Source organism: Triplophysa rosa, unplaced genomic scaffold (assembly GCF_024868665.1).
Source record: "Triplophysa rosa unplaced genomic scaffold, Trosa_1v2 scaffold303_ERROPOS151566+, whole genome shotgun sequence".
NCBI lineage: Eukaryota > Metazoa > Chordata > Actinopteri > Cypriniformes > Nemacheilidae > Triplophysa > Triplophysa rosa.
Window position 1 is genome coordinate 146957 of NW_026634325.1, and position 23041 is coordinate 169997.

Genomic DNA, 23041 nt, shown 5'->3' on the forward strand with positions numbered 1-23041 from the left:
AAATATTTAGAGAATACTGAGATTACACTGCTGTAGAAAAGGATGTCCTGGCTTTTAAGTTAAAAGAGCCAATTACCTTTTAAAGGATCTGTTTTTTCTTCAGTAAAGACATGCACATTAACTGCAAATACTTTTTGAATAGCATTTTATCTTATAAAAATGCATTTTTAACCCCAGAACTGTTATTTGATGGCTGATTTTGATGTACATTTACGCATTTGGCACACGCTTTTATCCATACGACTTACGTTGCATTATCCTATACATTTATACATAGGTATGTGCAATCCCCTGGGATCAAACCTACACTGTAAAAAAAAATATCGTAAAAAAACGGTCAAATCACTGGCAGCAGCGGCTGCCAAACAAAAACCATAAAATTAAGATGAAACTCCGTAAATCAAATAATGGAGAAAAACATTACATTTACGTAATTTTTCTTTAAATGTTTTACAGGGAAACACAGTTATTTCACAGACTTTTCCTTAATTATTACGATCAAACACCTTCAATAAAGTGACTGCACATAAGGTTTTACAGAAAAATACTGTTATTTTATGCTTTTTTTTCTGAATTATAATGATAAACCTCTTTAAACTATGTGAAAGTACTAATGTTCTGCAGAAAAACACTGTTATTTTACAGTTTCTTTCCTGAATTTTTTCAGTCAAATACTTTTAATACAGTAAATGCTCTGTAACTTTACAGATATTGGCCATGAATTACTAGTCAGATACTGTCAATAAAATGAAAAACACATGTTTAGCATTGTAGAATAACATTTTATTTAGGTAAACATATTAATCATATGAACACAATCACCATAATTTGTAAATGTACACTCGAAATACACAATGATTGACTTCTTTACAGTACAGAATTACAGTATATGCTTTAAACAAATGGTTGAATATAATAAATAAATAAAAAGTACATCCCCATACAATACATTCATCAAATTCTTATAAAACAAACTTTTAATCCTGGAGAAATACAACAGTTTCAAGTGGTGTTGAAAACATTTACACAGGGTCACAAAAAGGTATCGGAGGAAGTTTTGATAGTATATTTGGACAAACATCAAACTGTCAGAATAAGTAAATCATACCATAAGTAAAAACATACCACAAAAAAGTAAATGAGTCTGTGGCAAATATGCAATGTAGTAACGTTAGATAAAGGACTGAATCTGCCATCATTATACATTACGGCAATGTGAATACAGAGTATACTGTTAGAAAACAAGTTACAATGCTAACTTAAATGTAAGTCTTATAACTTCCATCATTAAATCAGCAAAACAAGTCACCAGTTTAAAGGAATGGACAATTTTTCTTTCACAAATGATGTAAATGTTTAACTGTACGTGATTGTTATTGTAAGAGTTAGAAAATAAAAAGTCCCTTATTTTGTTATGTTTTAACCCAAGAAATACGTAACCCAAACGGTTACAGAGTTACATTATAACAGTATTAAGCATACATAATATTACACAATTGTTAATAACAACATAATACAAATACTCAGGTCGAATGTTTAAACACTTACTACCGATGGAGTTTGGGTGCCTGGGTAGCTTTTCTTCCCTTCATCTAAAAAATGAGAGCAAATGTTTTATCATTAACAGTTATTGTTGAAATTAGTGTTTAAAATGGAATGCAAAAGAAAGTCAGAAAGAAATCTAACGTTACACATACTTACCAGGTGTGTGTACTGCCCAGGCAAATCTTATCATATATTTCTGTGTACTTAAAGAAAAACACGTGTGAGAAGAGGAAGATTACTTAAGCTCAATATTATGTAGAATGTTATAGCATTGAAGTTAGTGCTAATATCGCTAATCACGATTAGCATCACACTAGACGAAAATACAAAAACAAGTTTTTACCTTCTGCTGGTAAAGCTGTTAATGCGTGTGATTATTCTCCAGCAGCCTGCAACTTCCACACGACTTCGTGTCTTCAGCGCTGTTTACATATAACTGGACCATCAATACTACTGAAACTAACTGACAGACATCAATTCCTCGCGTATGTTCAAAATGAACCAGTGAAGGGCGCGAACAGCTCTAATTGGCTAGTTTCCTGAATGACAGTAAGTTTACCCAATCGTGCTCAAAGCAGCACGGGGAGTCAACCAATGACATCTGTTTACCAATAGCAAGTGTAGTAACAACAGCTATAGTTAAGATAGGTTGTTTTTAAAAGAAAATAAACGTGTTTAGTTTTATTTGAATGTTGCTATATATTTAATTGGTCAGATGTTTTCATTGCAGTATATGAATAAAATTAACTAATGTATGGTACAAGTTTAATGAATACACACGTTTGGTGCTTGGAAGTGGTTTCTAAAAAACAGGCACACAAATATAAAATGTTTCAGTGCCATTACATGAAACAAAATTAGGGCTGACGACAATCAACAAAAATGCAGCCACTACTTTTACAAAATAGCAAAAGAGCAAACAAGATGCTTATGACATACTGCAGGCCTATATGAAAAGATCATTACTAAATGTATTAACATTATGGTAACTTACAGCTCGATGTATTGTCCTAGAATGATCCTCTTGAATTTGAACAAATCTGTTAAGCCTCTGGCCACATTCTCCAAAGTTCTATTCTGATTACGTTTGTTTTCATATGTTTCTTTAACTGCAGTTTTAAATCAGTCCATTCTCCTGTCTTTAAGGTTTTTCTCTCTGAGCTAACCAGGTTTAATGTATGGACTGTAGTGGTTAGGCCATAGCCATTCATGATATGAGAAAAAATGAATTTATTAATGATTATCATTAATCATGTTTTTGTTGGCTAGACTATTGCAACTTTTGTCATGTTTACTGCCATGTGCTTTCTCTCCCTGTTGAAAAAAACAGCCTTATGCTACTGTAGTTAGGTATGTTTTGAAGCATGGTAGCTGGTTTGAGCTGGTCATGTGCGGGGCCCGGTTGCATAAAGCAGCTTAATTTTTTCCCTTAAGTATGACACTTTAGAGGTGATTTCCCTTTACCGAAGACAATAGGAGAATAACTTTAGTAAAACTTAAGGTATACTTAAGGACACACTTAAGGCAAAATTACACTTAAGGTGCTTTATGCAACCGGCTGGTTCTCAGCTTAAACCAGCTACCATGCTTCAAAACATACCTAACCAGCATATGCTGTTTTTTTCAACGGGGCTGTCATATCACTTTCAGGAAACATGAAAGTTCCAACCTCAAGAGTAGTGCAGCTTTGTAATTTTGACTGTGTATTGTTTAAATGTACTGTAGCCTAACTAAACAGTTTGCTAAAAAATTTAACGTAAAAATATGCATATACACTAATAAAAAAACTAAGATCTGACTTAAAAATATGGAAGAAAACCGTTAAATTATTTGTACAGAAATAAACCTTTATATAATGAGCAACAAATTTAATTACAGAAAATTATCATAATTTTACATAAATTTGTATGTTACTTAAGAAAGCAGTAAAAATACTGTATAAATATTACAGTATTTTTTCTCTACAAAAACAAGAAAAACATGTAATTTGTCATTATTGTCTTAACACGTAAAATAATATGTGGGTTATTAATTAACAGATAATTGTCTGTAATTTTAATGAAATTTGTATACAATTTAAAAAAAAGAAAAAATTACAGTAAAATATTAAGGTTTTTTCCTGTTAAAATACAATCTTTTTTTACAGTGTACAACATTGCGTTGTTAACGCAATGCTCTTACCACTGAGCTACAGGAAAGCTGTAACAATGTATTTTGTAGCTATCATTTTTTTCCTTTTTAAATTGATGGGAGGTTTACAGATCATGGATGACCTACACAGAAAATTACATTTGAATTTAACTGTATTAATTAACTTGTATAACAGTTATTAAGCACATCGTTGCTGTCGGGCGGAATCCTCGTATCTCCAAAACAATTATTTTTCAGGAAGTTAAAAAAACTGCATATTTTTTTATTAAACATTGTATCGTTAAAGTTGGCATTATACCTTGTATTGCTATCATATACTGTTGTGTACCAACATTAACACAACATTTCCCCAAAACCATGTTTAATCGGAGATACAAGGTTTATAATTTGGGAGCAGGGAGATACGAGATTACGCTGTCATTGATAAAAATGGTACGGACACAGACGTCGCTGCTGCCAGCAGTGTTCATCAAAGTCTGCGGTCGCGTTGAGCCTTTTGACAAGAGACGAGGCTTTAAAAGCTAATGAAAGCTAATGATTGTGGTTACATACATCTTCCTAAACTCTATTTTAAACGTTAGAGCTATGAGTGATGCAATACCAAAATAAAACGTTAAACAGGCTGTCTAATATAGGTGGAAATTAATCTGCACGCAAATAAAGTCGGCGGTCACGTTGAGCCTCTTGACAAGAGAAAAAGATTCAATCATTAACCAAAGCTAACGACTGTGGTTACATACATCTTCCTAAACTCTATTTTAAAGGTTTAAGAACTATAAGTGATGTAATACAAAAAACGATACGCTGACTAGGCTGGTTAATAGGCGGAAATTAATAATTTGTAAAAATAACAGACCCACATGGGACTGACCAATAGCATCGATTTGTGAAAAAATATGAAATTGACCAAATTTGGACATAGGAGGTTTCCGCCCGACAGAGACGACATACAAGATGTCAGTGCTCAAAACGATATCCTTATATTACCTTATATACCCTGATTCATATAAGCTTATAATAATAATTTATAACTGGAGCTGTTGGGTATGATTTTACAGAAAATGTCAGTTTTTACATCACTTCAACCCATGTAAAGATAAATAAAGTAGCCAAAGAGACAAACATTTTGTGAGGCAAACATTTTGTGATTCAATGAGACATACAGATTGCTGTTTTAAGTCTGATCAATGTCAAATATTACTTTGACTGTAAAGTATATGGTATACATTAATTTATTCATTTTTTAATTCCGTGTCTCAGAGTGTGTATTCAATAGTCTGTGGGTGTGTTATCAACAACTTGTTACAAACGATTTCAAATGTAAGATTTATTATAGCAATCACAATTAATTTGTTAATCGCATACTATAAATCAGAATTAACACATTTGTCTTGAGAACTGTTGAGAATAAATTATCATAAACATGTATGTGATGAATGACACAATGGGAATTCCAGTGTTGACTCCCATATTAATAATCAATGGAAAGATTAGACTGGCTACAACACCCAGCAACAGTGCTTTAAAGCCGTCAGTACAGAGAAGTAGTGTAGGGTGGGGGATTATAGGAGAAAGTGTTAGGGAAATAAGATCCCAGTATATCCCACTGTATCCCAGTGAGTCGCTATATTTCTGATGAGGAAATACTGGCGAGGTCAGCACCCACTGCGACTGTATCATTCTTCTTTTAAATCCTCCTCTCTACGCATTCCTCACAGAGTCCTGAGATAACAGCAGCTGCTGCAAGGTTAATATTTAAAACAAGAGGATATCAGCTGAAGGTCTGATAGGAGTATTATGGCTAAGCAGGTCACTGAGGGATTTTGTCCACCACAGTCTTGAGACCCACTGTCACAACATTCTTTTTGTAGAAAAGTTGCTGGATTGGGGTGAAATGGTCTAAATCAGTGGGCACCAACCCTGCTCCTGGAGATCGACCGTCCTGAAGAGTTCAGCTCTAACCCCAATCAAACACACCTGAACTATCTAATCAAGGTGTTCAGGTTTGCTTGATAATTACAGACAGGTGTGCTGAAGCAGGGTTGGAGCTGCAGTCTGCAGGACGGTCGATCTCTAGGAACAGGGTTGGTGACCACTGGTCTAAATTGTATAAATCAGTGGGTCTCAATCTAGAGAGCATGACCCAAATATAGGGTATAAACCATTCAATTGCATAACCATAACCTTGTCCATATTTGTTATTGCCAAAATCAAAGACAACTTTTTGGTATATTTATCACCTGGTATGATGTCAACACGTTGTGTGACCTGTCGCCTTCATCTTTAAAAACCCCGAGAAAAACTACAAGTTTCAAAATAAAATAAAACATTAAATACATCATGCGCGGTTTGTGCTGACCGTGCATGTTGTGTGGTGAGATATTTAAAGAGACATTTAAAATGGACTATTAAGTCAATGTCAAGTTAAAAATTAGGCATTTTCTGTATTATTTAATACAGTTTGCTTTTAATTCGATTTTTGTTCACTTTTGTTTGATAAACAATTTTGGTACTTTGCTTTGCTCACTGCTTTATGCTTAGTGTAACCTGCATTTACCCACAGTATGTGTCCTATATTTCACATAAATGTTTGTAAATGTTAATGTTCCTGGCTTGTACTGTACCTCAAAATGTTTTTGAATTAATGGACCGTGACTTCAGAGGCTACATACCGTTGAGTTCAAGTATGTAGCGATCAAAGCGTGTACAGACAGAGGCAGTTATTTTGATGACAGACATACACGTCTTTCGACTGCCTTTGGGGAGGTTGTGTCAACTCACGCGCTTTAACACATAACAACAACACGAGTCGAAGGGGGTGTAATTTTATTTGAGCTGTAACCAGATAAGGGCAGTCTGCTGAAGGCAGTGTATCTGACGGCTTTTGGCGAGGCTATATGATTTTACTCCTAAGGCTCACGTGATGTTCACTGGCTAATTCTGTCATCTAGACCTCATTGTGTTGTTCTATCGTTACTGCAGTGGGTAAGAGAAGCAGATATGAATGCTTATATTTGTTTTTCTAATTTTTTTCAGATAATATACTTTGGAATCGATTGCCAGACACTGTTACCCCAAAGCTACTTTCAAACAAGGATAAACACAAGCCAACATGACTAGCGTGAATTATACGTATTGTGATTTAAGTGAAACCGTAATAAAAGAGATGCTATCACAGTTCAGCAGATTCTGACTGTTACAGTCAGGTTGGGTCCACCACAGCCAGAGTGAAATGTCTAAAAAGTGTACCTGTTTGTTTTGCAACCACCAGGTGTCACTCAGTAACTGAATTTACGGTTGAGGTGAGAGTCTGCCAACATTAAAGCTAAAATTGGATGTGGACATAGTAATCATAGGTTCACTGTAAAAATAATACTGTGAAATGTACAGCAACTTTCTGGCAGCAATTGGCAAGTAAGTTGCTGTAAAACATTCCACAGTATGCTGACTGTATGTTTAATCACAGTAACTATTAAATACTGTAATTCTTTATTACAGTAATAATCAAAGTTCTGTAATTGCAATTAGATTATTAGAATTGTCAGGGTTCCTGTCTAGTGTGTCTTTGTTTTCGCTCATGTCAATGTTTTGTCTCTTTTTGAGCACATGGGTTACAGCCTGCCATGTGATTTTCCCTTTACGTCAATGTTTTGTCTCTTGTTGAGCATATGGTATGGGTTACAGCCTGCCATGTGCGTTTCCCTTTGAGTTTGGTGTAACCCCGCCCCTTCGTTACCCTGTTCCTCGTTATCGTTTAGGTCTTCTCACCGGTACTAATCAGTGTCTTATCTCTCTTCTCTTCTGCCTCGTTTCCCTGATGACTCTCACCTGGTTTGCTCTTTGTCTTCGTTCTCTCCCTCCTGTTTCTAGTTTGGGTTTTGATTTCCTTCCCTTTATATTTCCTTCTGTTCTTCAGTCCTTTGTCAGACCGTTGCGTGTTAAATGCCAGCTCTGACTGCCACAGTGTTGGTCTGTCTTAGTTACCTACTAGTCTTGTTAATTGTTTTTGTAGTGCTCCAGTGCCTTTGCTCTTTGCTGCTTTCCCCCCCTGTGCCCCTCAGTGTTCTCTGGCGTCTCGGACCTCTGCTCTCATCACCTCCCGGCACGTTGTCACAAGGGATCACATCTATCGTCCGGATTCTTCCAGCGGGTCGAGATTGCTCCCCGCTGAGTGTCTGGTAGAGTCAAGGTTTCCTGTCCGGATTCTAATATTGCTTCTTACCGTGAGTAGCCTACCGCTGGGTCGAGCTCTCTCCCCACGGGCTCACGAGGTACCTGTGGCTAGTGACTCTGGTGATCTGCTGTGGGCATATTTTGCTCAATAAAGACCTTTTTCCCGCATTTGAGTCTCCGAACCTCTTGTTCCTCATGAGAGAACCTCTTGAAATCATGAGAGAATGCTGTGTTCTTTATCACAGCAATTATTACACTAGTGTAACCTGCATTACTGCATTAATTTTTGTGTACTGTGAAATACACAAAATTACATGAAATACACAAAAATACACCACTTTTACCACAAAAATGACATTTATTGACTTACAACATTTCTCATGTGACAATGCATAAAGGCATAAAAATAGATTGTAAACATTATTTATTTTGTAAGTATATATTTTTATTTTGTAAAACGAAAATTGTGTTTTATACATTTCTAATCATTTTAAAATGATATAATATACATTACATGTTTATAATAAAACAACTACATTGTTAGATCTATACAATATATCATTGAAAAAAAACATTATTTGTAACTGACTGTGGTCCTGTATGTTTTTCCTGAACTGGAGTCATCATCCTGGACTGAAGTCTTCTTCCTTGCAGTAAAAGACAAACGACATAGACTCATTATATTCAGTGATATTCATTCTGCAGAAGCTGCATCTGGCTTATTACACAGACTACCTGTATTTACACCACAACTCAAAGATTAATGTCATTTTAAATGCATGTGTATACATTATGAAAAGATAAATTATAAAAAAAAGACAAAAACAAAGTTTAAGGCTGATGCTGTCTTTAAACTGAGTTAGAGGAGCATATAACATGTAAGAAACAGGCATTCTTTACAGTGGACTGAAATATTAAAAACATTATCTTAATATTACTGTTGATATTTTAATCATGATTATTGTCAAATAATAGATTGTTCAAATTGTTTAGCATGCCATTCTTACAGTTCATTCTAATTGTGTCGGGATCCTGTCCGTCCTATTCTGAGTTTTCGTGCCTTGTGGACAGGGTCGTGACAGTACCATGTCTTGTGTGGAGACACGTGGCGGTTTGTTTTGACATTTCGCCGCGTGTCCTCCTGTCTTTCGTTTAGCTCCGCCCCCTTGTTTCTCCGTTAAACCTGGCTCAGACTACAGGAGTTTTAAAATCCTGACAGATTATACATTCTGGTTGCAGCACACACATAAGGACAATCTTGACAGATTCTCTTATTTAAAATCTTAAACCTGGCTCTGACTACAGGAGTTTTAAAATCCTGAAAGATTAAAAATCTGGCTGTTGCACACACATAAAAAGAATTTTGACAGATTATTTTATTTAAATTCTTAAACAAGATCACACTCATCAGTGTACAACTAAATATATACTACACATATTTTACATATCCATAGGATGTTACAATGCAGTTTTGTAAAAGGAGCTAGTAACCGTTTTAATGGATTTACTATTTTTAGATGTTGACATCACATACTGTATATACATTTGAATCTCTTTTTCAAGCATTACAAAAATAGGTTTGCCCTTTGTAAACTTGCATTTATGAATGTGAAATGTCCAGATAAGAAAACTTTTGGGTGTAAAGTTGTGTTTATAAATAAGACTAAAGGTAGCAAGTGCAAAAATTAAAATTTAGAAAGTTTTATTGGAAGTTTTTTTTATTTTATAATTGCACATTAAAAGACATTCTAAGACACCCAAACTACAGGATAATATTAAGATTATCATACCAGAGGACGCCTCTTACGTCATCTCACCGGGAAACAGAAGTAAACAAAGGGACATGGCAAAGTTAATTTCACGTGATCTCACCTGGCAATGGTTGTGTAACGTCTTTGTCGCTCTCTGTATGATTCTCTGTCTGTCCAAAGCCGCGGGAACGTATTTTGAGCAGGGGGTGCTATAATGCTTTTTTACTAGGGCTGAAGTTATGACTGTGCTTTGGGCGAGCCGCTTAAATTTAATGTTAGTAAATAACGGAAGAAAAAAATTTGTCGCTGCCGAGAATAAAGATGAATGCCAATATGATTATAAGCTATACAGCATAAAAACAAACACATAAATGCATGTTATATGCAGAGATGGCAAAAGTACACACATCCTTTACTTAAGTAGAAGTACAGATACTCATGTTTAAAAGTACTCAAGTAAAAGTTGAAGTGCTGACTAAACTTGTTTACTCAAGTAAAATTAAGAAGTATGGGCTCTAAAATATACTTAAAGAGTACATTCCTCGAGATCATAAAAAATACATTTCATGAAGTGTTTAATTTTGCCGTGTTTGAATGTAAGCAATCTGCCAAGTTGTAAATCCGAAGGTGAACGAATAACAAAGTTATTATCTTATAAAAAGGTAATCGACTCTGAATCACGCGAACAAGCCATGACCTGTCCGAATCTTTAACCACAATGTACCTACGTCACTAGAAAAATCCCCGCCTACTGACTGCGAAAACTTAACTCTCTCCTCCCCAAACACTGTACTAGCTCGTTCGTGACGTGTGCATCATGTCTAAGAGAAGCTGTGTTCTATGTAGTGAAACTAAGTCAGTCTTATTTTCACTACCAAAGGAAGAACTTCTGAGGAAAAAATGGTTACTATTTACTTTTCAAACGACACCAAAGGAGTATAAACCGAACGTTTTACTTTGCGCGCGTCATTTTACCGAAGATTGCTTCATCAATCTTGGCGCCTTTACTGCAGGATACATTAAACGTCTTTCCTTAAAAGATGTTGCAATACCAACTTTATCTGGTCCTGTAAGCTCCACCGAATCACAACCTGTAAGTGTGACTCTTTATTTTTGTCTTTACTTAAAATTAAATTTGTGTGACGTTATCTCATGTCTGTGTTTAGCTAATGTTACCGTTATTTTTGGGGTTGTTACTGTTTGTTTACCTAATGTTAGCTATAAACTCGTTGCGCTAATGTAAGTGTTCAACCATATTAACTCGCAAAGTCTTTATTTCAAGAACTGCGTGGTGTACTATAGTTATAATAACATCTGAAGATACGAACACCGTACACTGTATGCCGTGATAACTAACTGTTACAAGAGAAGTGTCTAAAACAGTCCTTTTTCTTACTGGCATCTGTATAAGGATTAAAGAATGATTCGTCAGACTCGGGCTCGAACTGGTAAGGTAAAATCGACGCCATCTCTCTCTATACACTGTTAATATCCAACCACCTGCAAACCGTAATACAGCAGTAATGATAGGCGGTCCATTTGCGACACATGCTGAACGCGTTTGACCAATCACAGCAGACTAGACCATTTGACCAATCACAGCAGACTAGACCATCTGACCAATCACAGCAGACTACACTGGCGGAAAGGCGGAGATTACACAGATGAATCGCGGAACGAATCATTTGAGAGTCAGTCAAGAAGTAAGGTAATAAAAACTGCTTATTATTACGAAATAATAGTATTTTTACATCATGTATGTACATAAACTTGTTGTCGGACACTCCATAAACCAAAATAAGCCCTTAAAAATATTGAGGAATGTACTCTTTAAGTAAAAAGTAGCCAATACTACTACCTGTTTTAGAGTCACGCTCGTAACTGGACCTCACAACTGAACTACCATTATGTAGAACACAGGCATAAAAAAGACTATCTCAAAATCTATTTGCCATCACCTAGGCCACATCCTAGACCCCTTGTCCTTTGGGAAAAAACACAAAATTATAATACAATTATGATGTAAGATAAGAGTGTAAAGGACAAGCGTATTGATAATAATTGTGACAGAATTCCCTTTGTCTCAAGTTCTCAACCATAATTTTAGCTATTCTTTGTGTTGCCTTCAGCCTTGGTCCGTGGCAGCTTCATAGACTACTAGCCTATGTCTGTGATGCGTAATAGCCAGGAAATGACTGATTGGTACTGTGATTGTCAAAACATTTTATAACAGAATTTCACTGCTTTCAATTTTAGATTAACTTTAAATTTTAAGCACAGACCAGACATGTATGGGAGGCAAATCCTGCCAAATTTAAATAAATAAATTAATCGATGAAAATGAAAACCAGATTAGCAATTTCATTATACACAACTGCGTGCACAATATGTGCCAAAATGAAAAATAAAATGAAATTATTTTCATTTTCATTTTTACACTGACAATGCGTTGTCCCTGTCAAATTGAAAAAGAAAATGCAATTGGTGATTTGACATTTCATTTTCACTAAAATCTCGAGGCAAGACTGCCAATTTGAAAATGAAAAGGCAAATGTGAAAAATAAATTGTAAAAACATTTTTTACAAAGGTTTTATTAATGTTCACGCAATAATACTGACACAATTCAAATTAAAATGTAAACTTTGATTTTCATTTTATATTATTTTCTCTTCTCTTTTATTTCATTTTCGTTTTCGTTTTCGTCTTCGTTTTCATTTTCTTTTTCTTGTTCAGAGTCATGCAAATTACATGTTAATTAGTGGGTGTGGACGAGCGTCTGCATTACTGGGAACGCCCACAAAAACGTCATATCCGTTTATTGAACGAACGTGTGTATACGCACACACTATTAATTCATTCGAATGTTTTTTTTTTGTCCCACGGCGCGGTGACACAGGCCTGCACTTATAAGTGTTGTAGGTATTAGATGTTTTTGGTATGACAGCTGAACTTCAAGGAATTTAAACAGGCGCATCATTTAAAACATGCGTTCATAACATAGTGCAGCACTTTGTATAACGATTGGCTCATAATCATAATGAAGTACGCGGGGCTGATTTAAACACATATGAGCCGCTCTTGTGATACCATAAGCGAATTGGTCTGCGCAAAGCGCGCGTGAGGTTAAACACACCTTATCAACCTCAAACCGAACATTATGATGGATTCTATTGTGCTGAGAAAGATCGCTTTGTTTATGTTTTCTTAAAAGCAGTCACAGTGTAATGATGATAGCGTGCTCGGGTGCGGATGGTAATGTACAGTGTGAGCGCAGGTCAGCGGCGGAGTGGGGACAATCGCGCTCCGGCATGTTTCAGGGCACGCTAGAGATACGGGCTCTCCAATGCTTTAGTTTGTTCGTCTGTTAACTTATCAGAGATGCAGAACACCACACAACAATTTTCGGTATTGCACCAGGCACAGTCATCGTCATCATTACAAACGCTAAGGCCAAGCGCCTGACAAGGTCTACACACGTTCGTTCGAATAAACGGATATGACGTTTTTTGTGGGCGTTCCCAGTAATGCAGACGCTCGTCCACACCCACTAATTAACATGTAATTTGCATGACTGTGAACAAGAAAAAGAAAATGAAAACGAAAATGAAATAAAAGAGAAGAGAAAAAAAATAAAATGAAAATCAAAGTTTACATTTTAATTTGAATTGTGTCAGTATTATTGCGTGACATTAATAAAACCTTTGTAAAAAATGTTTTTACAATTTATTTTTCACATTTGCCTTTTCATTTTCAAATTGGCAGTCTTGCCTCGAGATTTTAGTGAAAATGAAATGTCAAATCACCAATTGATTTTCTTTTTCAATTTGACAGGGACAACGCATTGTCAGTGTAAAAATGAAAATGAAAATTAATTTTATTTTATTTTTCATTTTGGCACATATTGTGCACGCAGTTGGTATAATGAAATTGCTAATCTGGTTTTCATTTTCATCGTTTAATTTATTTATTTAAATTTGGCAGGATTTGCCTCCCATAACATGGACATATCATTAACACAAGTGTAGACACTTGGAGATCTTGTCAAAAGAGAAAACTAAGAAATAAGAGATAATTAATTAGGCAATGTCAAATTTACTTGGAATTACATTACATTACAGTTTTTCTCGATTGCTTAAACACATTTCTTGAAATTATGCCTCGTATTCTCTAAACAGTACACAAATCCATAACATCTCACCCAATTCCCCAAACATCCTATTTTCGGTCAAAATGAAGCTCTCTTCTCAAAACCATTCAAACTGGCTGAAAAACAAACTTTCCCCCCAGATATGACACACAAGCCCTCAAAAACACCCACACTACAACAAGTCTAGACACTGGCTGAGATCAATTCAAAACATGTTATTAAAATCTCTTTTGGGATTCAAGAATAATTTGACAGCTTAGTGTTTATTAGATATACAACATAAAAGAGTGCACATAGGCAAAGTGCAAGAATGAGCTTTAGGAAAAAAAAAAATAAAACTGTACATGCAGGCATTCAGCGCGACTTACAGAGAGATAAAGGAAACAATACAGTGAAAGCGATTTGTCAATAGGAGGCAATGTAAAAAAATATGGCATCCTCTGCACCTTTGGCCCAATTTTGTAAAAGTATTCCTATTTTCTGCAAAAATACAGAACAGGTACAAAAGGGTGTACACGTGCTACAGTTTACTGGATACAGAATAGTGACATTCTCAATATAAAGTGTGTACATGTAATTATACTGTATGTTCCGTAAGTAGTATAAAGCCCAGTAGATGATTCATTATTCATCATTGGAGTTTGGGTTCCTCGCCACAGCAGAGCAGTGCAGTGTTGGCTTGCTCACCGGGAGACTGCATTTATTTATTTATTTATTCATTTATTTATTAGATATTATTTATTATAATGATCTTGCTTGGTCTATAAACACCATGCACTGTGCTGTGTTTTACCTTTCTGTGTTTTTCTTATTTGCTCCTGTAAAGCTGCTTTGGAACAATGCACATTGTGAAAAGCGCTATATAAATAAAATTGAATTGAATTGAATTGAATGATTCTAGGATGAGCTCCCATTGATATTATCCTGTGATTCTGATTGGTGTGTCATCAGTTTTGCCACTGAATGTTTACTGATGGATAAATGTGTGCTATTGGAGTTTACATCTTGACACTTCAGTTCATTATATTGTGTGTTTGTGTTTTCTGAATGAGAACATGGTTAAACCTTTGCAAAATGAGGCTGTTTTGCGTGGGGTTTGCACAAGTTAGTGTATTGTTCTGAGAATGTGTTTATAGTTGTCAGAAAATGGTGAATTGTTTCATGAATTGTGTGTTAGCAATCGAGAAAAACTGTAAATGTATTTATTCCTAACCCTATCCCTAATAAAACGCGGAAAACAGCTATGTTAATGTTTTTTGTCTAGTCACACTGATGTACGAATTACATGAACCACGTTTATGATATTTTTACATTCAACACAGCGTTTTGTAGTTTTCATCATTGGATAATACTGTCAGTAGTATTATCATCTATCATAAATCAGTTTTAAAATATTATTTTAACTTTCAAAATAATGTAATAGTATTTTATTGCAATTGTCAATCAACATTGATAAGGATCATTTTTTATTTCCTTATAATTATGACAAGATGAAAAAATATAATAAAAACCAGGAAAATAGATCAAACAGATTAAACAAGGCAAATGCATTTAGAAAATTAGACTAATGGGATATGTCCAGAAACCACTTCAAAGCGGCAATCAGGAAATTAGCGCATTTTTGTGCAAAAGTGCCCACTATAATTAGTTAATCGGAAAGCAACGCAATGAGCAGGTATTTTTCACTCATTCATGAACTTAACGCACACACCACGACAGCAAAAAATATGCAATTCATACACTAATGAACAACAGCAACAATAATGCGCTTATACCTTAACAAGCTGCCTTAACTTCTGACAGAACTACAGTACATCTTTCGTGAAGTATTGTAGAACATGCGAAATTTAGCAAAACTGTTTTAAATCCAGTAGCTGTCAATGACGAGTATGCCAGACTAAAGTCTGTAAAGTTGAAAAGATTTGCTGGATAGAAGTAGTATAATCCCATTTTCAGTTTGACTTTATTAAATCGTTTAACTGTGCTCTGATTTCAAGTACAGTTATATTTACAAAGAATCTTAAGAGTCGTCTCTCACCACATGTGTAATTCACATTGTGAGATTTGAGTCATCCTCCCACTTACTACTGTGCAATTTATATTTAGGCTACTTTGGCACTGCGGCCGCTTCAATAGCTAAATTACATATTTTAAATCTGGTCCTTTCACGCTAAAAAACCCTACCATTCACAAGTCACCACATGATGCAGAATATGACGCTCGAGATCTGAGAACGGTTACACCGTCTTCTTTGATTTGATTGGTCACCGCTTTGCTCTGTAAACAGTAACTCCCGCCTTCTTACATTTTATTGGCTAGTGGCCACCTCACACAGCGCTTCGGCTTTTAGGTAGACCCAGTGGCGTAACTTTGTTTTGAAAAGTGGTGGGGACAAAGACGACACAAACAATACTTTAATAAATTGTTTCTGTAAGAACTCGTTGGAAATATTCATGGACGTCACAAGCGCGAAACATGTAGGTGACTCCTCTAGAAAACAGTATAAAAACTGCGCCGCTTTATCGACGGATTTAGTGGTGTAACGTTAGTGCGAAAGACGCATGTAAAATAATATTGACACAGCCGTAAAGCAGGTTCGAATCCGCTCAACTCACTATTCTAAATTTTCACATCACATATCAGATCTGCTTCCATTTGTTTTTAAACTATATCATGTTTTCATCAATATATAATTTAAAGCATGTTGTGCTTTATTATATGTAATGATGGCTGTTGCCGTACGTAATTAAATGTATTAATTTGTGATGAAACAAAAACTACTGAAACGAATGTGTGTTTTCCCCATACAAAAATTTGGTGTTTGACACAGATTACCTGTCGGTGGGTCAAGGATTGAGACCTTTGGGAACCCCCTGCTAATAAGGACAAACATTCAAGTATACAGGGGAAACAGTTGAAAATAATATCTTTAAAAAATCTTATTTTCACCGATTATACGGGCATTGCCAGATAGGCTACAAATATACAACAAACGTTCTAAATTTTGTTTTGAACTCATGAAATTACAAAGTTGTGACTTTTTCCATTTATTGGAGTTTTCTATCAAGTATCAAAATGTAATTAATCTTGCAATAGATGATAGCAACCGCATGTCGAGAACAATAAGGATGAATATATAGCACCAAAGTGCAATTAAGCACAAAATGTTTGCTACATGTATGACTTGAACAGCCATTTTCAAATATTTTCATCATTTTATTAAAAATAAATACCTTTACAATCTGATATGTGATAGGGAAAAAGTTCAGCAAATAGTAGCACCGAACCCACGACGACATGAAGCAGGTAACACTTGCTTTACGCTCTATGACACCAGAGCAGTTAAACTTCTTGTGCCTTTCTTACATTTTGTCTATTCCAATCTGAAACTGATGGGCGGAGTTAGCTTAGCCTCTGCTTACAAAGCTTGATACTTGCACGGTAAATAGACACGCCGTATTTTTTATTTCTTACAATAAGTGGTGGGGACAAAATTGACTTTGGCAAAAAGTGGTGAGGACATGACCCACCCATCCACCCGCAAATTACGCCTATGGGTAGACCTATCATTAGGTTGAAAAAGTCACGCAATGACAAGAAATAATATTGATTGTGCATCAAATACAGAAACTAAAGTAACGAGCCTGGTTTAAAAATGTAAGAAGTAGAAAGTACAGGTATTTGCGTAAAAATGTAAGAAGTGAAAGTAAAAAGTCGTCAGAAAAATAAATAGTGGAGTAAAGTACTGATACCAGAAAAATCTACTTAAGTACAGTAACGAAGTATTTGTACTTCGTTACTTCCCTCTCTGGTTATATGTATGCCTATGGCCAAATAACAATCTGTTGAACGAAACTACAAGCTACGCGTTAGCAGTTAACTTACCCGGTACATTTAAAACCGACGCGACTACTCCCCAGATTTTTTCCTTATCTGTGCTGTTGTGGTATGTTTTGGAGGATACATTATATAGACAATCATGTTGTTGCCACAAGTTGTTCCTCCATCTCGGCTGTCCAACGTACCCTTGCAGGAGCTTTCGCGGTCGACATTTTTAAAGGTCTGTCAGTCACCTTGCAGATGTGGCTCTCATTGGCTGTTGCGAAAGTACCAACGTCATCACCCCGATTTAAAATCCTAAATATCAAACATGTTTGATATGATCGGGGCGGCCCCGATTTCTCTCGGAGCAGATCGGGAGGTGTAAGATTCGATCCGTGAACGCCTCACATTACGTGATAATCTTGGCCGAACCTCGGACCCGATCGAGGTTCTGGACCTGATTTTTTCAAAGATTATCGGGAGGGGAAATCGGGGTAAAATCTGGCCGAGAATCCTGTAATCTGAGCCAGGCTTTAGTCTCCCATCAGTGTTTGATTAGCCCCTTAACGCAAGGGTTTACCGGGGCTTAAGCCCACGGCCCGTCACTGCAAGGGGGCCTGGCCTTTACACAAATATATATTTTTTAATTACATATTTAAAATAATTATCTATAATTATGGGTTCTGTCCACCGGTCCCTGACAGAATGCAACGACCACAAGAGAACCCAGCAGGCTTGACGGAGTCATAGGAACGGCCGATGTCGAGGGAGGATCGAGACATGAAATATGCGTCCTTCAGGTCGATTGCCATGAACCAGTCCTGACACCTGACGGACTTCAGGATGCGCTCCTGCGTGATCAACCTGAAAGGCAGCTATTGTGTAGGTGCCTGTTCAGAACACACAGACCAAGATAGGGCGCAACCCCGCGCCTTTTTTGGGGACAATGAAGCACAGGCTGTATAACCCGTTGAACATCTCGGCTGGTGAGACGGGCTCAATCACTCCCTTCGCCAGAAGGGTGGCGACCTCGGCCCGAAGTACGGGAACATCCTAGCCTCTGACTGAGGTCAATCGGATGCCCTGAAACTTGGCGGGCGTGAGGCGACTGGATCGCGTAGCCGAGACGGATCGTCTTCTCTAGCCAGCCTGACAGTCTGGGAAGCCAGACCGGCTCCCAGAAATGAGACAGGGGGACTAAAGGTACGATCTTTTTCATCATCCCCCGGGGGGTGGTTCGATGGCTAGCAGTACGGATTCCTTGCCGGGGGAGGTCCCCCGGGGAGGAGATCAGCTCTGCTGTTTTTCCTGCCTGGCGACTGCGCAGCTCAATTCACTGTCTGACTGAGAGTGCTGAGGGCTGGTGTTTATACTCAACATTGCGCTTCGCCATGACGCAACGTCGAGTTTGCCGTTCACCGTCGTGCAGAGGGTGGGAGCGGCTGTGATAACCAAGAGAGGAAACTCTTTTTTGAGAGTAAGTGGGCGCTAGCCCCCCGGAGGGGCCCAGCAAATGGGAGACGGGGCAGGATCCGTCCCTATCCGACTTCCCAGCGATGTGGCTGGGGTCGGGCCCAATGGTAGCCTCGATTCCCCTGAGGTCTTTCCATGAGGGCCGCTTCGCCGCGGCTGCTGATGGGGCGATTGTCTCCTCTTCACTGTCTCCTCCAGGGGGGCCGCCTGAGTGGGGGGCGCCAGAGCTGGAGGGCGTCGAAAAGGACCAGGGCTGCTGGGAAGCAGACAGTGCACGGGACTCGACGGCCGAGGCGGCCGAGTCGCGGCACGGAGGACTGCTTCTTTACTGTCGAGAACCCTCCGGGGGAGGTTGCGTGCGGGTCTCGCGCCCCCAAAGGGGGGTGAGCGGGGCTGCTGCGGCTCGACAGTAACACCAACCAGCCCCCCCTTGCAAGACGGGTGCGTCGAGAAAGCGAACCTTCTCGGCGTTACTCATCTGCGCAAGGTTCGGTCAGAGGAGTTTCTCATGGACCACAAGTGTGGACATCGTCCGACCCAGGGCACGCGTGGTCACCTTGGTCGCCCGTAGAGCGAGGTCGGTGGCGGCGCGGAGTTCCTGCATAAGCGCTGGGTCGGTCTAACCCTCATGGAGCTCTCTCCACGCTATGGCTCCTGCCAGGCCAGGGCGTTGAGAGAGCTCCATGAGGGTTAGACCGACCCAGCGCTTATGCAGGAACTCCGCGCCGCCACCGACCTCGCTCTACGGGCGACCAAGGTGACCACGCGTGCCCTGGGTCGGACGATGTCCACACTTGTGGTCCATGAGAAACTCGGCGCGGCGCGGAGTTCCTGCATAAGCGCTGGGTCGGTCTAACCCTCATGGAGCTCTCTCAACGCCCTGGCCTGGCAGGAGCCATAGCGTGGAGAGAGGAGGCAGCTTGGTCCGCCGCAATGTAAGCTCTCGACACCAGAGATGCCGAGATCCCACATGCTTTGGACGGGAGTCTAGGTCGAGCCCCCCCCCAGGTGGCCGCCGCCTACGGGCACAAGTGCACCGCGGCGGCATACTCCACCTGGGGGACATTGACATATCCTCTAGCTGTCTCAACCTCGAGGGAAGAGAGGGTGACAGAACTTTGTTTGACGTGAAATGTGCCAAAAAGGGGGCGTTCCAGGTCTTACTAAGTTCCTCATGCACTTCCGGTAAACACGGCACTGGGGGCGGGCGCGGCTTGGAGCCGCGCTCAAACCCGAGGCGCCATGTAGCCAGCCGGGAGCACCGGGAGAGGCAGGACGGGCACTGCAACCCAACACTCATGGCGGCCCGGTAAAGCATGGCTGACATTTCGACGTCCGCTTCTTCCTGGGCTCGAACCCCCCGAGGGAGGGAGCCCAAGTAATCGTCGGAGTCGGATGGCAGTACGTCACCCCCTGATGCTGCAAGAGACATCTCATCATCACGCATCGTGTCCGAATATGTGATTGAGGAATAAGACGGCGGACCTGGGGAAATGTCAGACGAGCGAGTCGAGGTGCGAATGGTCCGTGAGCCAGTGGCTGGCGGATTATCGCTCACAGTAATCCTCATATCACCCTCGCTGCTTGCCGTAGCGGACGGCAGGGCCGTAGTCCTGCCGCCACAGAACGGGGAGCAAATGAGGTGGTGGCTAAGTCCCGTGGGAACACAGCCACCCGTGACGCAACATGTGAATCGTCACCGCCCGCAGTGCGGGCAGGACGTATCCACATCATCTGCCCCAGCGTACTGGAAGCAGGCATTGTGTCCGTACCCCTCCTCGATGAGTGTGTTGCACCCATGAGAACAGCGGGACAAGCCAGGCTGGAGAAATTTGCTCTTTTAGAAAAGGAAATTTGCTTGAACACCTCCGGAAGGGGACCATCCTCTGTACCACGTTGAAGATTCCAGCAGCAAAATGATCACCAAAGATCGTAGAGAAGCTCATCAGATGCGTATGCTCTGAAGAAGAAAAGTTGAATGAATGAGCACGCATGCAAATTTCATTCGCCAATGTTCATTGGCCTTTTCTAAATACTCAGAAGATGATAGGTTCTCAAGACAAACCCCATTCAGTCGGTTCGACACAACGTCGAGAGACCGACAGAAAGGGAACTATTAGCCTAGAACTCAAAATTTCAAATACTGTTGAAGACAACTAATCAGTAAGTAATAAAATAAGATCAAGTAATTAAAGTATGTGTAGTAGCACAGATAATTGTAATAAAGCAAACATACAAATAGTCAGTGCATTTCAGTTTTAGGTTGGTCTAATAATAGTAGTTATCAGGTACAGAAATTAAATAATGCATTATATACAGTATAATATTGTTTATATTAATTTATATTAATATTCAACCTTACTAAAGTTATAATTTAATCTGTAAATGTTATGATTCTCAGGTGAGGTGAGAGACAGATGACCCAAGTGCAGACGGGAGGTAAGGGGTTAAACAAGACTTTAATATATAATTACAAAACAAAAACCCACGATGGGGAACATAACAAAACATGGAAACAGGAACAAGGACTAACTAAACTAACAGGACAAGACTAAAACACATCACATAACTACAAAATAAACTAGACTAACTAAAAGACAGGAACTCACCCACATTACACAAACACGACACAACAGTACAATTATCCAGCCCAGGACAGAGAACAAAGGGGCATTAAATAAGGGGTCAAATCAAGAGGGGACAGGTGCGGGGCATGAACTAATAATTATCACTAACGAGGAAACAAGAGGGCAGGAACAATGACGAGACCTGGAGAGTATGGAAGGCAATTAGTGCCAAAATCACCCTCCCCACATGCAACAAGAGGTTCTGTCAAGGTTCTGCCACTAGATCAAGAAAAGCAAGACAAGATGGGGCAGAACCATGACAGTAAAGAGCAGTGAGTGTTTTTTGTCTTTGTTTTTTGATGAACAAAACTGAGAGGTTTATTATGCTGCTGCCCCTTTAAGAGATGCACAGATCTAATATAATGTAACACACGCGTGTTGTTTCCACATGCGATTTGTTCTCGTAAGATGTAATTTATTACTTTTTACAAGGATACTTGGTAATATTGGCATTTTGGCATAATTTTGTGTCGATATGTCTGATTAAGAGTAAGAAGACGTGAAAGAGAACTGAATGCAATATTTTCCGCGTCTGATGCGGCATTCCGGCCACGCGTGTATCTGAAACAGCACATGAGAACCGAATCCAGTCCTCTTTTGCATCTTCTTGGGAATATTTAAATAGGCAAGTCTTAAAAATGTTCAAATTATAATTTTCCATGACAATACAGAACTGGCCCGATCGGGCAAGTGACAGTTCTCTCAACTTGCCCGGGATTCTCCCATGCTGGCCCTGGGCCATCGGGCAGTCCTTCATGTCGAGCCCTGTGTAAAGCTACTGGTTGGGCTACTCGTGACTGTTCGGCCCTAGTATCAGGTAGAGCCATGTGACCGGGCTAGATGCGCTGTACGTTGTGGACTCCTCTTGCAGCAGCCCTGTACATAGTTTTAGTCCCACAGGCTTAGTTTCCCAGTTGGTAAACCCTGTGTCTTCCCCTCGGCAGGTACCGCCCTTCCTCCAGCACCAAGGTGGATACCCTCTTAATGATAGGGTTCCTCGTAGTGCTCTTTTCAGATGTGTTGCTACCCACGGGTATGCCCATATGTATAGTACCACCGGATAATTCCTTCGATGGATGTGGTTCCCTCCATCAGGGAACGGAGGTTACATATTTACATTTACATTTATCAGATACTTTTATCAAAAGCGACTTACAAATGAGGTAAACAATTGAAGCAATATGTAACCAAGACATTCTTTGTCTGTTATTGTCTATGGTTTTGTGTGCTTGTGTTCCTGTGTTGTTCTGCACTGAATTCATTAAACAATACCCTTTTGGAATATACTCCGTTGTCATGCGCATTATATATAGGCTACATGTGACAGAATAACCGACCATAAAAGTAAGTT

At 39.0% G+C, this 23041-nt stretch overlaps 1 long non-coding RNA gene across 1 annotated transcript; it reads right to left on the bottom strand.

Annotated features, from left to right (window-relative positions):
* Positions 1–321: 321 nt before the first annotated feature.
* Positions 322–3686, bottom strand: LOC130550404 (uncharacterized). Its single transcript, XR_008962407.1, has 3 exons — positions 1889–3686; positions 1702–1748; positions 322–1592 (listed from the first exon to the last, which is right to left on the bottom strand). It is a non-coding gene; the product is annotated as an uncharacterized LOC130550404 (long non-coding RNA).
* Between the last annotated feature and the right edge of the window lie 19355 nt (positions 3687–23041).